General features: G+C 34.6%; 1 pseudogene; it reads right to left on the reverse strand.

Annotated features, from left to right (window-relative positions):
• Nucleotides 1–3,234: 3,234 nt before the first annotated feature.
• LOC145814040 (uncharacterized) lies at nt 3,235–4,605 on the reverse strand (annotated as a pseudogene).
• Between the last annotated feature and the right edge of the window lie 12,507 nt (nt 4,606–17,112).

The following is a 17,112-nucleotide window of genomic DNA, read 5'->3' on the forward strand; positions in this document are numbered from 1 at the left end:
ACCAAATTGTTCAATTAATGAGTTCTGTGCAGTGGCAAATGTCTCAAACTGAGTACCCAACGAATTGACCTGATTAGCCATTTGATGTTCTCATTCAACGCGTTGATTATAACGTTATTCTTCTATGGCCAAAAAATCAGTCCAATATTGAGGTGGTTCAGTTGATGGCATCACATTGACAGGAGGATCTTGTCGACCATCATCTGGTAGGACTTCATCCTCTGAATCTTCTGCAGCATTATCATTTCCCATTAAATTGGCGGCTGCACCAGCACGATTGACAGTATATTGCGTAATGGGTGAACGGATTTTGATCTCCATTTCATTTGTAAGATGGACCTTAAAATATTTGAAAATTTTTGTCAAGAGCGCCCCAAACAGTAATGACCGGCCCATTTCTTGATTTGCCAGCACCATTTCTTTCATAATTATGTAAGACACATCTAACTTTTGCCCAACCTCAAAACAGTATAACAAATAGGCATTAAAATATGGGACCGCATCATGATGTCCTTTTTTCGGAGTGACATTTTCTACAATCCACCGGTGGAGGATCCGAAGATAAGATTTTAAATGTCTTGCTTGTAGACTAGTTCTAGTAAATCTGTTCTGACATATAGTAGTATATACATCAGAACCATTACCGACAATATTAACTAACTCAGCCTCAGTCTGAAAATAGGTATTTTCTTCACCTACCTCAACTCCAATAATGCGTGCCAAAGTAGGAACATCAAACTGTACACCCTTTCCTTTCATATATGACAAAAGAGTAAAATTTCCATCTTCTTCATGAGTAACTCTTAGGTGAACATAAAAAAGGAATACTAGCCGTGGATATACCTTTTGGGGTAAATTAATTAAATTTAGCCATCCCATTGATTCAAGTTTACTAACTAGTAGTGCATCATATTGAGGTAGCAGATTGACCCTCCTCCCTGTTACAATAGGTCGGCTTGAGAAATTTTGAAAGGCTAGTTCATGACTTTCACTGAGAAATTCATCTGTAGGATATGACTGATTTTGAGGCTGCTGTTGTTCGCGTCGTTGAGGGTTAGAACTTTCACCAGCTTCTGTTCTCACACTTTTAGTTCTAGGCATGATGTAAATATCTGTTGAATTTTAATAAAAATGTGCTATAATGAAGTAATTAACATAAACACTGTCTTTTAAAATGCTTACTGAAAACATGAACTTAGAATTAAAATGTAGACATGTATTTTTAATAAAGCATGGCCACTGAAAATTTAAGAACATAATAATGTAGTATAAAGCATGCAAACTCTCTATTCAGTACATATCAAATGAATGTAGCTCATGTTTTAAAAACATGAGCACTGAAAATTCAGTATTGTAGTTCAGGTTTTAGTAAACTACATTTATTTTATAGAACTACAAAGTAACATCAAGTAAAAATCAAAATCTTGTTCTGTAGTGCAGGTTTTAATAAACTATATTCATTTTAAAAACATTAAAGTAACATGAAGAAAAAATCAAAATCTTGATCTGTAGTTGAGGTTTTAATAAACTAATGTCATTTAAAAAACATTAAACTAAACTCTTGTTCTGTGGTTGAGGTTTAAATGAACTACATTAATTTTCAAGACATGAAAGTAAAAAACATTCATTTTCAAAACATGAAAGTAAATAAACTCATGTTCTGTGGTTGAGGTTTTAATAAATTACATGCATTTTGAAAACAAGAAAGTAACATCAAGTGAAACTTAAAATGCAATTATTGTGTGGTGCATGAAAGTAACATATAGTGAAATTATGTTCCTGTCTTCTGTAAACCAGTTGAAGAATTGAGTGGCATGCACACTGGAACAAAAAAAAAAAAAATTACAAGGGCCGGTTGACCAACCGGTTGCCCAACCGGTTGCCCCGTGAATCACCTTGCTCCAATAATGCTGCCTTTTTGTTCTGTTTTGATGATCTGCCTTGTTTTGATGATCTGCTTTGTTTCTCTGTTCCTACTGATGCTATTTTCGTGATGATGATGTGGATTCACACTTGAAAATGTAGAGTGTGTGGTTAGAGGGCTTCAGTGAAAACATGTGAAATGTGAATGTGGTGATGGCAATGTTCAGCTGATATAGAGGATGGTAGGTGGTTGAATTGATATCTTCTGAATGGTAGGTGGTTCAATAAATGATTTGCCACATATAGTTCAATGTCTGTAGGGTAAATGTTGAATGTGGCAGAAAAGTAGGTTGAATACATCAACATCAAAGTCATTTACGGAATGGCACAAATAATTGATGCCACAAATAATGCAGAAATAATCTATGGAATGGCACAAATAATTGATGCCACAAATAATGCACAAATAATGTATGGCATAAACACATTGAATAATGCACACATAATGTATGCATTGAATAATGAAAATGCATTGAATTTAAAATAAATATACATACAAATACATTGAATATACATACTGAAATGCATGCAATCAGTCCAATTATAAATATTGAAGATAAATCCTTACAAAAACAATTATTCAAATGCACAACAATGGCATGCATGATGAATCCCACGAGCCAGACCCTTACTTAATTGAATGCTTCATTTGATGAAAAAATTGAATGCTTCAATCCTCACTTCTTAAAAATGCCAAACCCGTAATCATCAAATCTTTTTAAAAATTCCAAACCTATTCCCAAAAGTTTGAGAATCACAAATTTGGTAAAAAGCTTTTTTTTGCCTTGATTTTATGAAAGAAATGTAAAAGTTTGATGTAGATTGGAGCTGATTTTTACCAAATTTGTCATCAAATTTTAATTTGATAAAAGATTGAAGATTCTTAGGAAATGTGTGATTCACTGTTTAAGGATGGAAGGGAATCAATGAGTAATGGTAGGAATATAAATACAAAACACGAGACAGATATGTCTCATATGAAATGTGATGTACATGATATGAGATCCACATATAAGACTCATTTCATGTAAAACATATATGTCATATTTTATATTTCATATTTGTGTTCCTACACTTATTGGGGAATCAATAGTGAACCAAACTTGCAACTCCAAAACAGAATTATAGAACTCCAAAACAGAATTGTCATACTGAAATAAATTATTTTGATGATTGTTATAAATTGAACAAAGAACAATTATGAATATTGAAGATTGGATCACCACAATAGCACATCTAATCACATAACTTCTGCGTTACTTGGTTAATATAGTGCATCATAATGAAGATTACAAACAAGACAACCTTCTATTTCTTTACTAAACAAAATTACAAAATATATCTGTGGTGAATCTAGTTTTCACCGCGAAGATGCCACATATGTTCTATTAAATCATTACGGAGGGCATGATATGCATTTTTATCCCTAATACCTAAATGACGAGACAAAAATGATTCAAAGTCATTGGTAGGAGTAGAGGAAAGTTGCACTGGTGTGTTGGTAGATGAAATTTCATAATCAAAATCAAGGTGCTCCTCCCTCTCATCTTCAACAATCATATTGTGTAATATAATGCAAGTCTTCATTATGTTGGCAAGCATTTTTGGATCCCAAAAACGTACAGCACCACCTATAATTGCGAATCGAGATTGGAGGACTCCGAATGCCCGCTCTACATCTTTCCTGGCAGACTCTTGCATCATTGCAAAATGTTGTCTCTTTGCTCCTTGGGGAGAAGAAATTGTTTGAACCAGTGTTGCCCATTGCGGGTATATACCATCAGCAAGGTAATAACCCATATCGTAACTATGTCCATTAACAGTGTAGTGGACAGGGGGAGCCTTACCTTGGGCAAGATCAGAAAACAAAGGTGACCGGTTTAATACATTCAAGTCATTGTGTGACCCAGGCATTCCAAAAAATGCATGCCAAATCCATAAGTCATAAGAAGCTACTGCTTCAAGAATAATGGTTGGCTTTTTTTGATGGCCTACGTATTGACCTTGCCATGCTTTTGGACAATTTTTCCACTCCCAATGCATGCAATCTAAACTTCCCAACATACCCGGAAACCCCCGAACCTCGCCAATAGCAAGTAACCTAGCAATGTCAGTTGGTGTCGGAGATCTCAGATATTCTACTCCAAAGATTTCAATCACTGAATAACAAAATTGTTGCAAACTTTGAATCATAGTGCTTTCCCCAATACATATGTAATCATCAACTGCATCTGCTGCGACACCGTATGATAATATTCTCATCGCTGAAGTCATTTTTTGTAGGGCAGATAATCCAACTACATGAGCTGCATCTTGTTTTTGAATAAAATATGAATTGTGTGCTTCGATTGCATTCAAAATTCGCAAATACAAAGGACGACGCATTCAAAAACGTCTCCGAAATATTGTAGGTGAATACACTGGATTTGCAGCAAAATAATCTGCAAACAATCTGTCATGACCTTGACTTCTATCTCTGCGTATATACTTGTGACCTACAATAGAACCCCCTATTTTCTTTGAGCTATCATTTGACTTAAGAATCTGAAGCATACTACTGGTATTCTGCTCATAATCTGCTAAAAGTGTGATCATATATTCATCATCAGACTCCTCATCAGAGGAGGAGGAAGAAGAAGATGATGAAAATGAAGTAAATATTATGGATTTCAAAGTATCCATTACCCTCTATTTTTGTTTAAGATATGATCCTTGTGTAGTTGTCTGGCATATAAATAATAATGTGTTTATATGAGATTTTGGTAAACCAATGGAGGGAAAAACAAATAGCAAAATAATTAGGAACATAAACGGAGGGAAATCAAAAAAAAAATAAATAAATAAATAAAGATTACCGGTCGACCGGGCGGTTGACCGGCCGGTCAACCAACCGGTCGCCCCCTACCAGTTCACATCGGTCAGTTCACGTTGGTTGGTTCAAACAGTTCAGTGGTTGGTTCAACACAGTTCACGTTGGTTGGTTCAAACAGTTCAGTGGTTGGTTCAACACAGTTCAGAAAGGTTTAAAAAAAAAAAAAAAATTCCTCTACCCGGTCGACCGGTCCGGTCGACCATCCGGTTGTCCTGACTGAGATTTGATGAAGGTGAACCATTGGAGCGTGAAGTATCAAATTCAGGAAATGGCCATTTTTTAACTCAGATTTGGTGAAATATTAGGTTAACCGTTGGAGATGCTCTTAGGTGTGTCTAAAAAGTAAAAAATTTGCATAAAATATTAAAAAAATTTAGTAAAAACAAAAAAACACGAAAAATAAAAAAGTAAAATTTTTTGAAAACTGTTTTTAGAAAATGGAAACCAAGCAAGCTGATTATTGTTGTTGGTTCATATTGATATCTTCCATCTAAAGTCTTGTGGCTTCGTTTGTTTTCAGAGATAGAATGGAGGGGATTGATAGTGAGTTGATTAATAGTGAGAAAATTATTAGTGAGGGGATTAATAGTGAGAAATTGTTAAATTATTTTTATATAAAATAATGAAACAAATAAAAAAATATAAAAATTAAACATTAATATTTAAAAAAATTCCTAATATATAAAAAATAAAAAAATTTCTAATCCCTCACTATTTTTCTAATACCATCTCTACCTCCTCACTATGAATCCCCCTTCAAAAAATATTAGTAATACCAAGATATTAGTAGTTCAAAGGTCATCTCTCCAAACAAATAAGGTATTAATAATACCAAGATATTAATAATCTCAACCTCCTTCCTATAACCTCAAACAAATGGGCCTGAATGAGATGGGAGACAACTCTACCCTCTCCACTCTCGTTTTTATTTCAAGCAAATGTGCATTTAAGTCAACCCATCACATTTTCACATTACTTTTCTCTATTATTCTCTTTTGTTATGGCATGCGTATAGTTTTTTATTTTTTTATTTTTTTAAAAAGCATATTTCATAATAAGAAGGATGTAATCAGTGGTGAATTCAGAAAATTAAGTTAGAGAGACATATTAATTATAATTTTTTATTTAGAAAATTTGAGAATTTTTTTAGGATCCTTCATATTAAAATTTTATAGCATAAAAGACATTCAATATTTTCATGATGTCTAAGGTCCCTCAACATTGATCCAGAGAAATTCTTCCCAAAGAAATTCTCTCCAGAGAAATTCTGGACTTTTCAAAAAATTCTCTGGGTTCAAACTAGAAAAAATTCAAATTTCTTTAGTTTGAATCTAGAGAAATTCTTAGGTGCCGTTTGGTAACACTTACGTTTTCAGTTTTTTGTTTATATTTATAAAAATTTAAAAAACTCAAATAAAAACTTGTTTGGTAAAATTTTTGATTTATAAATCAGTAGTCTCAGTTTATAAATTTGGTCAAAAAATGAAAACACAAAAAATGTGTTTCCATTTTGAGTTTTCAGTTTTTTTTTATCACCCAACATTAGCCACCACCCGCCACCACCACCCATCACCCACCACCCACCTGCCACCCACTCGTCACCACCACCCACCCCTCGCCACTACCACCACCACCACCACCCACCTGTCATCCACCCGCCACCACCCATCACCTGCCACTACCATTCACCGCTCGCCACCACCACCCGCCACTTACATGCCACCACTACTCACCACCCATCTGCCACCACCTGCTACCACCACCACCATCACCCACCCGCCACCCACCTGCCACCACCACCCACCACCCATCACCACCGCCACCGCCATCGCCACCCACTCGTTACCACTTACCACCCGCCACCGTCACCCACCCACCTACTGCCATCACTACCCGACACCCATCTGCCACCACCACCACCCACTTGCTACCACCTACCACCCGCCACCCACCTGCCACCATCACCCACCACCACCACCCACTCACTACCACCTACCACCCGCCACCGTCACCCACTCACCTACCACCACCACCACCACCTGCCACCTACCTGCCACCACTTACCATCCGTCACCCACTTGCTACCACCACCCACCGCCGCCACCACCACCACCACCACCACCCACTCGCTACCACCTATCACCCGCCACCGTCACTCACCCACCCACCCACCATCACCACCCACCCGCCACCACCTACTACCACCCGCCACCCGCCACCTACCACCACGGCCACCCCCACCCACTCGCTACAACTTACCACCCGCCATCGTCACCCATCCACCCACCACCACCACCACCCAGCACCCACCTGCCACCACCACCCACCACCCACTCGCTACCATCTACCACCCGCCACCCACCTGCCACCACCACCACCACCACCACCCCCCACTCGCTACCACCTGCCACCGTCACCCACCCACCCACCACCACCACCTGCCACCTACCCGCCACCCACCACCACTCGCTATCGGCCACTCACCACCCATCACCCGCCACCTACCCACCACCACCCGCCATCCGCCACCCACTTGTCACCACCACCCACCACCCGCCACCGTCACCCACCCACCCACCACCACCACCCACCCGCTACCACCCACCACTCACCGTCACCACTTTTCACCACCGTCTTCCGCCGCCACTTGCCATTTTTTACTCTTTTTTTATATTTTTAGAATTTTTTAAACATTTTGTCAATTACCAAACGCGTTTGTAGTTTATGTTTTTCTAAAAATAAACTGAAAACGTAAACGTTACCAAATGCACATAATTCAGTTTCAGTCATAGAAGCCCATTTTATTTCTTGTGCTTCTGTCATAGAAGTATGTATATCTTTTCAACATTATTCTTATGCTACAAAATGTGACTTGATCCAATAACCATATTTATGTCTATATTCATAATGAATTCAACATACAAAGCAATCATTGGAAGACTTATCATCTGAAACCACTTCGATCCGATGCTCCTACCCTGTTTCTATCCTCTATATAAAAGACACTAATGACTTCCATATCTTCTTCTCCTCTTAGTTCAATTTATCGCCACTATTATATTCACAGGAGCTGGCAATGGATAATTTGCAGACTCTGCACTATACAAAAACTGCAAGCAAAAATACCAAAATTGAAGCATAGGACCTTCTACTAGGCTCACTCAAGGCATATATACATACAACGAATGGAAAACCCAAGTTGTGATTGAGCTATTGTGCCACTTGAATCATCTTGATCTTTCCAATTTACGAAACAGCTCTCAATAAATCACTTTGATCAACTAGATATCGAAGCTTGAGAAATCGACTCTGTAAGTGAGCAACAAACAAGTTTCATAAGTCACAAACTTCATTGAACATGTAGCAAATATGAATGCACACAGATAATAACTATAAAATCGAATAGGACGTAAATTCTTGAAGTTACCAAGACAAAAAATTTTAACGAATGATTTCATTCTCTGAAATTATCACAATGCTAAATCCCAAACTTATAACTTTTTTTTTATCAAATTGATAACAAATTATTTCAATACATAGAATTTGAATTATGATAAGTCAAACCCATATAAAATTAAAGCATATATATGTAGATAAACTTATGCACTTGAACATATAATCAAATTTCTCATCATTTATCCAAAACAAATGCAAGTTTGTACCCAATTATCTACAATCTGAAAATAGTGAATTGGGATATAAAAAAGAAGAGAAGGACCTTAGACACAGTTTTGGCAATGAACTTTTTGTCTTGAATATCAAGGGGTGGAACAGCCATACAATCTCTTGGTGTTGCAAACAAAGAAAAAGAGAATTGCTTATAAACAACACCAACATCAAAGTAAATCAACCTAGAGCATGGAACATCAACTCGAATTTCCTTAACAACCAGAGAAATTTGAACGAACCAGAGACCTATCAGAGAAATTTGAACAAACAGAGAAATTTGAATAAGCCAAAACCTATCGGAGAAATTTGAACAAACCAGAGACCTACCAGAGAAATTTGAACATCAATCTATCTCTCTGTTTCTCTGATTGAGAGAATTACACATAAATATGTGGCTAATGAAGACCTTGAATTCTCTCACAAAGATGTAGAACTGTATGAAGAAATGGTCGAAGTGTTATTCCCAATGAGGCAATTCTGCTTCTGCATCTTTTGCTTCGGTGGTTTGAACAGATCGGCGGTGGTGAGAATGTAGTGGTGACAGAGAATGAGGACAGAAGAAGATGAGAGGTGATGGGATCAAGGGATCAACGCTTTGAAGAAGCTTCGAGAGTGGTCGGAGATCGCCGCCGAGCCACGGTGGAAGAGTGACAGAGGAGTTCAATCGAAGCAAGAGTGACAGAGGAGTTCTTGACAAAGGACTTGTTAGACTAATCGAGCTAGATCGACGAGAAAGAGAGAGAGAGAGAGAGAGAGAGAGAGAGAGAGAGAGGGGTGACGGTTTGAAGCTGTGAGATATATCAAATTTCTCAATAATACCTGAGTGTGGGGTTGAGGAACCTTAGACATCATAAAATAATATTGTGGATCTCTTCCATTACTAAAAATGGGAGAGGCACCTTAGACTAATTTTTTCAAAAATATATGATCAACATTAAGATAATAATAATTTTATGAGCTCAATTTAAGCATAAAAAAAAATTACATATTCATTATTAATAGGAACAAATCAAAATTCTATAATAGTGTGGAATAACTCGGTGCGGGATGGTGATGTAAGTTTGCAATTTAGCATAAAAAATTATGGATCAAAATTCCTAATTTTAGAAAATAAAAACACATCATTTATAGCACAAATTATTATAAAATCTATTTAATTTGGAAAATGTTATAGATCCCAAGGAATTTACCAAATTTTCTACCAAACCTCTCAAATGGGGTGTGAGACCCACACAAATCCATATGTGTGTGGGTCCCACACCCATGTGAGAGATTTGGTAGAAAATTTAGTAGATTATTCGAGACTCCTAGCATAACTCATTTAATTTTTATTTAACAGAAAAATATTAAAGAAATGACATTGCTTATAAATGATGTGTTTTAAATGAAAATTATTAAACAATCTTAAAGTACCATATGACGTTGTTTATGTAATGCTCAAAGCACAAATCACAAATCACAGGAAATCACAAATCACACTAAGTGGTCTGTCAATTACCTGAAAATAATGAGTTTACTATATCCAATTTATGAAAAATTTAGCTACACTATTGTTGGTTTAAACTACTATATAAATAATACCACATAGTGCTCCCAAAGTATCAAATAATTACTTGTTGTGAATAATATAATAAACCCTTAGCCAAAAAACATGTTAAGAAAAAAAAGAATATATTTTGTATATGACAAAAAAAAAAAAAAAAAAGGGTTCAAAACTGAGGAGGACACGTGACCCCTTGGCCCTTCTTTGCCTCTACCCTTAGACGTGACAGTAATATTTGTAAAATTATGAGAACAATAGTGAATATTTTCATTGTAAATGAGGGACTATGCATGCCACATCATTCTGTATAAAAATTATATATATAAATTTTGTTTGTATATCATTATTATTATTATTTTTTTAAAAAGTGATTGTGATAGTAGTAGTGTGACGATGATAGCGACAATAGTGGTGACAAATTGTTGGCACCATAAATCTGCAATTTTTTGCAGGATACGTAGCATCCTCTTATTCATTTGAAAGTTAAAAGAAGTTATAGAGATGATGGAGAATATGAAGGACAAAGTGGATGAGTGGAAGGACAAAGTGGATAAGTGGAAGGACACATGGCAAGACAAAAACAAAGATGGAAGAAATAGGTAGTTACTAAGTAGTTATTGCTGTATTTTTTTTCTCTATAAATAGCCATTAATGGCTACATTGTAAAAGGATCCAGAACTTAAATCAAAGACAATTGATTTCAATATTTCTTGTCATTTTCCTTATCTTAGGAGTAGTTTAACATAGATTTATATTTCGAAGCATTTATTTTCAGTATTTCCATTTCAAAGCATTTTATGCACTTCATTTTCGAAGCATAAGAGTAGAGGTAAATAATTATTACTTTGATTGTTCACTCAATCGTCTTTCTCCGTCCCTCTTTCTTCTTTTACTTTTTCTTTTCTCTACATTTGACAATCTTGAAGTCCTCTTCGTTAATGCAAAAGAACCGTGAACACAATCGCTTGATAATTGGCTTCAATTTAATCTGTAAGGATTTTTCAATCCTTGTTGGCACGCTCGCATTTATGATATTTTCCTTCGTAGGAAAAATAAGCCAACATTCTTTGGCACGCCCAGTGGGACTGCCAAATGTAAGAAATGACAAACGATTTGGATTTCGCCATTCGAACTTGTCAATTTGAAATATATTGGCGTGAAAGAAAAATTTTAGATCTTCAAGAAGAGATCCATTTTCTTGATGAAATAAACTTTCATCTATTACAATATTATTTGGTAAAAGAAAAAAGACACCATTTAATTGAAGAAATTCATCAACTTGATATGAAAATTCGCCAATGGAATGATGAGTTATCAACTCTCACTACTAAGTCTTTAACTGAAGCTTTAATGGCCGGAATTGGTGAATTTTTTCAGAATTTTTCCATGGTTGAAAATAGCAAAAACAAAGAGTTGATTTCATCAATGGCTCGGGGGGTTCAAGAGCCCGTTTTTAAAGAGCCAAATTATGAAATTAACATAACGAAAGAGCATGTTTTTGAGCCAAATTTGGCTAAGAATGATGTTTTATACATGGCTCGGGGGATCCAAAAACCAATTTTTAGAGAGTCAAGTCATGAAAATAACATTCTTATGGGGGATTTTCATAAGCCATTAATGGCTAACATGGAAAAACAACCCACTTTGCCAAAGAATTATGAAAATCAATTCGGCAAAAGTCATGTTTTAAACCAAACATGGCCAAGAATAATGAACATGCCACTGTTCATGAATTCAAAATTTTTGACATTTTTCAAAATGTCAAAAAGTATGAATTTTCATGGTCACACTATACCATGACTTTTTGTGTTCAAAATCCTTTTTGGATTTGTGGTTCACATCAAAATATAATTCTGATGATGTGGCTAATAAAATTAACAAATTGTTCTTATGAGTTCGAAGCATGAACTTGGCTAGAACAAGGGATGACCATTTAAAATGCATGAACTTGACTAGAAAAGCCTATGCATTTAAATAAATGGTTGAGAATGACTTATCTTTTCAAATTGAGGGCCAGTTGTACACAATCAAAGCATTGAAGATACATTCGAAGCATTAAGAGTTGTTTCGAAGGTTGATTATTTCGCCTTTGAAGCTGTATAAAGCTTTGAAGATACATTCGAAGCATCAAGAGTTGTTTCGAAGGTTGATTATTTCACCTTCGACATTCGAAGCATCAAGAGTTGTTTCGAAGGTTGATTACTTTACCTTCGAAACTGTATAAAGCTTTGAAGATACATTCGAAGTATCAAGAGTTGTTTCGAAGGTTGATTACTTCACCTTCGAAACTGTATAAAGTTTCGAAGATACATTCGAAGCATCAAGCCTAACCTTGAAACTTCATTGTAAGTATCATCATCCTATATCAATGCTTCCAACCTTCGAAGGGTGATGTTGTTCCTTCAAATTTGTGCCGCAAGACATTCGAACGATGAATTTGGTCTTTTATACCACCTTCGAAGCTTGTTATTGGTCATCTAGTCATAATTTCATGCTCATTCGAAACACTTTATTGGTGCTATTATATCATTCGAAGCACTTTGTTGATATTATTCGAAGCACTTTATTGCTTAGATTGGTCATGTGCTTGGTTCGGCCCTTCAAAAATTCAAAGTAAACATCATTTTTAAGGGCCGTGGGGGGTAATGTTGGCACCATAAATCTGCAATTTTTTGCAGGACACGTGGCATCCTCTTATTCATTTGGAAGTTAAAAGAAGTTATAGAGATGATGGAGAATATGAAGGACAAAGTGGATGAGTGGAAGGATACATGGCAAGACAAGAATAAAGATGGAAGAAATGGGTAGTTACTAAGTAGTTATTGCTGTATTTTTTCCTCTATAAATAGCCATTAATGGCTACATTGTAAAAGGATCCAGAACTTAAATCAAAGACAATTGATTTCAATATTTCTTGTCATTTTCCTTATCTTAGGAGTAGTTTAACATAAATTTATATTTCGAAGCATTTATTTTCAGCATTTCCATTTCAAAGCATTTTATGCACTTTCTTTTCGAAACATAGGAGTAGAGGTAAGTAATTATTACTTTGATTGTTCACTCAATCGTCTTTCTCCGTCCCTCTTTCTTCTTTTACTTTTTCTTTTCTCTACACTTGACAATCTTGAAGTCCTCTTCGTTGAGGCAAAAGAACCATCAACACAATCGCTTGATAATTGGCTTCAATTTAATCTGTAAGGATTTTTCAATCCTTGTTGGCACGCTCGTATTTATGATATTTTCATTCGTAGGAAAAATAAGCCAACACAAATGTAGTGGTGTTAGTGAGATTGGTTTGTCTTGTTTGACCTAGAATACATTTTTCATATTTGGGAAAATAAAAAATATTTTTCATCCAAATTATTTGTTATAAAAATTTGGAATGTCCAGCATACGAGTCTTCATCACCTCTTTACCCCCTTGCAATTGACATTTGGTGATGACGAACTTGAAAAGGAAAAAAATTGTAAATTTGAAAATTCACAAATAGATACCTCCAAGAGTTTTATATAAGCATATTTAGAATTAGTTAGACTTTTATTTTATTTAATGGATTAAAATATTGTTAAAACAAATTAATAGCTTATTATTTAGTTTTAGAAGTTTGGATTGTTTTTTGATAGTTGTGTAATTTGTCAAGGAACTCTATGGTGTGCACCCATTTTGGGGTGCATATCATACTCACCTTATTATAAATTGGTATAATTTTATCATAAAACTTCATCACGTCAATAACAAAATGTATAATCTCATCACAAATTGACGTAATAAAAATTGTTATAACCAAACCACAAACTTTTGTTATATGAATCACAAAATTTTAGACATTTAATTACGTTAATTTATGATGAGATTATATATTTTATGATTAATATTATAAAATTTTATAATAAAATTATATAAATTTGTAATAGAATGCATAAAATATACACCCTTAAAGTGGCGTGCAAGATAGGCTTTCCAATTGTTAAACGGGGCCGTAGAGTTAGTTGTCCATGAGTTTTATTAGCAGTCATCAAAGCCCATAATAAACTTTTGAAAATATTGAACTTCAGTGCATGTTTCCAAAAAAAAATTATTAGTGATAAATTTATCAAATTTAATAATTAAAGTTATAATTTTTTTTTTAATTTTTTTTATGAATTTGTAAATATTTTGTGAAAAGACAACTAATTTGCAATTTGGCCTAAACTTTTCATCTAAAATTCCTATAAACTTTGCTTTATTTCATATAACTTCAATCCTAAAAGTTTTCCGCCACCAAAATCTCCCACAAAATCAACTCGTAAGAAGCATTGGATTGAGTTTTGAAAGTTGTTTTACATCAGTTTGGTATCAAAATTTTAAAACCCTACACTTTCCACCATTTTTTGATAAAATTTATTTCTTTATTCAAATGGTGAAAATGGCCAAATTAAATTTTAAGTTTGAAACATTCTCAAAAGATTGTGTGACTACTTTGTCAAATTGTTATAGAGTGAAGTGCATACTATAAATACAATTTTGAAGGGATTGAAAGTTTACATCAATAATAGAATGATTGGCCAAAGAAATTATTGTGATACTTGAAAAAACCAAAACAAGATCAACATATATAATCGACATTAATGAGATAAAAGAAATGAAAGTCAAAATAGATGTTGTTATTGACGAATCTGAGAAGCTCACAAACACCGGCCTAATCTGTTATATAGTTTACATATGCAACATTATAATCTAATTATACTTATTCATTGTAACACTGACTCAATTTATTGAAAAGAAACTCTCTAGAGTCTATAGTTTACTTGTACAACAATACAGTCTAACTATACTTATTTATTATTAAATTGTCGACCACCAACTCATTTAAAAGCTTAAGTTGTAAGAGAAAAAACCAACTTTATTATTTATAGTATATTATCAATATTTAAAAACTTAAGTCTGTAAGTGAAAAGTTTATCTATTATATATTAAAATTTATTTATTTTTTACATTTTATCCAATACAAAACTTTACCTTCACACATTTCAATAATTTCACGTTGGTATGTGAACCGAACATCGGACATAGCCTAACTCCGTCTATGGTAGCCATTATTCCATTACATCATACAATTTTTTGTTGTGAGAAAAATATTGAAGAGCTGTCAAACAATTCCCACAATATTGCACTGCTACCCACAGCTCATTATATTCCCTCACTAACTATTTGCCCATGTGCAAGGCACATATAGAGCCCCCCACTTGTTTACACAGAGTCCACACCCTCAAGTGCCAATGTTGGCTTGTCTTATTACATCTTGTTTCTTCTTGTTGCTTGATGTTATTCTCTTGTTTATCTCCTTTTTCTCTTAAGCAATCATTAGGTGCAATAAAAAAATTCTAGAGTAAAATCTTGATCTAAAGATTGATAATGTTACATCATATTAGTTAGACTCAACCATAGTTACTTGAAACTCTTGTTAAAAGGAAGCCTATTTCATATATACATTGTTTCCCAAGCTGATGATGTAAACTCCCTAAGAATCAAATTAGGGAAAACCTATTCTGGTTGAAGTGAATCTTTTCTCATAGACTTCCCTGTAAGATTCTTGGTCATATTATTATTATTATTTGTGTTTGTACCATCTCTAAGTTCTGTTTGATTGTATTTTTGTTTTCCTTTTTTTGTTGATTTTTCAAAACAAAACAATGAAAAGTTCAGAAGCATCCACTTGCGAAGATTGTTTTTGTACATATGAAAACAAGTTTTTGGTGGGTGATTTTCAGAAAATTTCAAGAAAAAAACAGTTTCCAGAAACAAATTTCCAAACAAAATTATGTTCTTTTTAAAATATGAAAACAGAACACAAGGCAACATGCTTTTTTTTTAAAGTTACATTTCCCATTTCCAATCTCCCAAATGGGTCAGTAAATTGAACTTGAAAGGCATCATTGTAAAGCTTTTCCTGAGAAAAAGAAAAAAAGAAAAATAAAATTCAACTCAACTTGAGAAAATCTTAAATCTTGATTTTGGTTTTATTTGAACTTGAGAAGCTAAAGTTTTTCAAGTGATATCAAAAGCAAAATTGTGATAAGAGTGATGTTTCGTGTAGACTACGCCCCAAAGAGAAACTGTTGGATTGAGACAATTCATATGTGTGTTTTTCCAAGTACTATGAATTCCATGTGCCTAAGCCAGGACACGACTAGTCATGGTGCAAAGTGGATCTCTTAAAATTATCCTTAGGGACTGTTTGTTTTCTTCAAAATGGGACAAAAATTAGACCAAATCATTGTATCCTTGACTGGATTCCAAACTAATCTCTGTCATTTTCAGAACAAACAAAGTAGATTATTAGTGTCTACTCATAACAGAAACAACAACTACATTCCTTCTCCTGTCACAAATCATTGCCTTCCTTGGATGATTTCCATCCCCCTAACATGGTCATCAATCATTGCACATGCCTTCACTATTCCTTGCATCATTTACTAATCACACTCTCACACCACACAAACTTGAAGAGAGAGAGCATTGGCACGGGATTCTTTGTCTCTAAATCTCTTTGTTTTTTTATCTCAAAACCCTTACAACCGTTAGACTATATCTCGAGATTTTAACTTTTATCCAGTGAATGAATATTTTGAGACAAGAAACATATATATTTTGCGGAGGGAGGATGCTTGACCGTATTGGTCAAGTTTGATAAGTACTTGATGTTGGCCATGTGTTAAAAGAAGAGAGGATAATATTAAGGCCAAGTTTGACATGATTAAAAAAAGATAAAAAGTCAAAAAGTCACTATCCTATTTAAGTCACATCATCTTATTTAAGTCACATCACCTCTCTAACACATCACTTCAAATCCAACCCAAACCCAACCCATATTTCATAAAAAGTTAAAAAGTGCACTTATTTAGTCTTCCCAAACTAGGCCTAAGAATCTGTAATATCTAATCAGATTTGGTGAAACATGAAACACAAAAAGAAACAAATACACAATAGATTACAAGAGTTACATCCACCACTATTGCTGTTTTCACTATGATAAAAAATGTTGTAAGAGATTAGAAAGATAGTCACGTCACCTCAATCATAAATACAAAAAAATTAAGGCAATAGGCCACAACTGTGAAAATAC

The sequence above is a fragment of the Camellia sinensis genome, chromosome 2 (genome assembly GCF_055761805.1).
Source record: "Camellia sinensis isolate YWXY chromosome 2, ASM5576180v1, whole genome shotgun sequence".
NCBI classification, from domain to species: domain Eukaryota; kingdom Viridiplantae; phylum Streptophyta; class Magnoliopsida; order Ericales; family Theaceae; genus Camellia; species Camellia sinensis.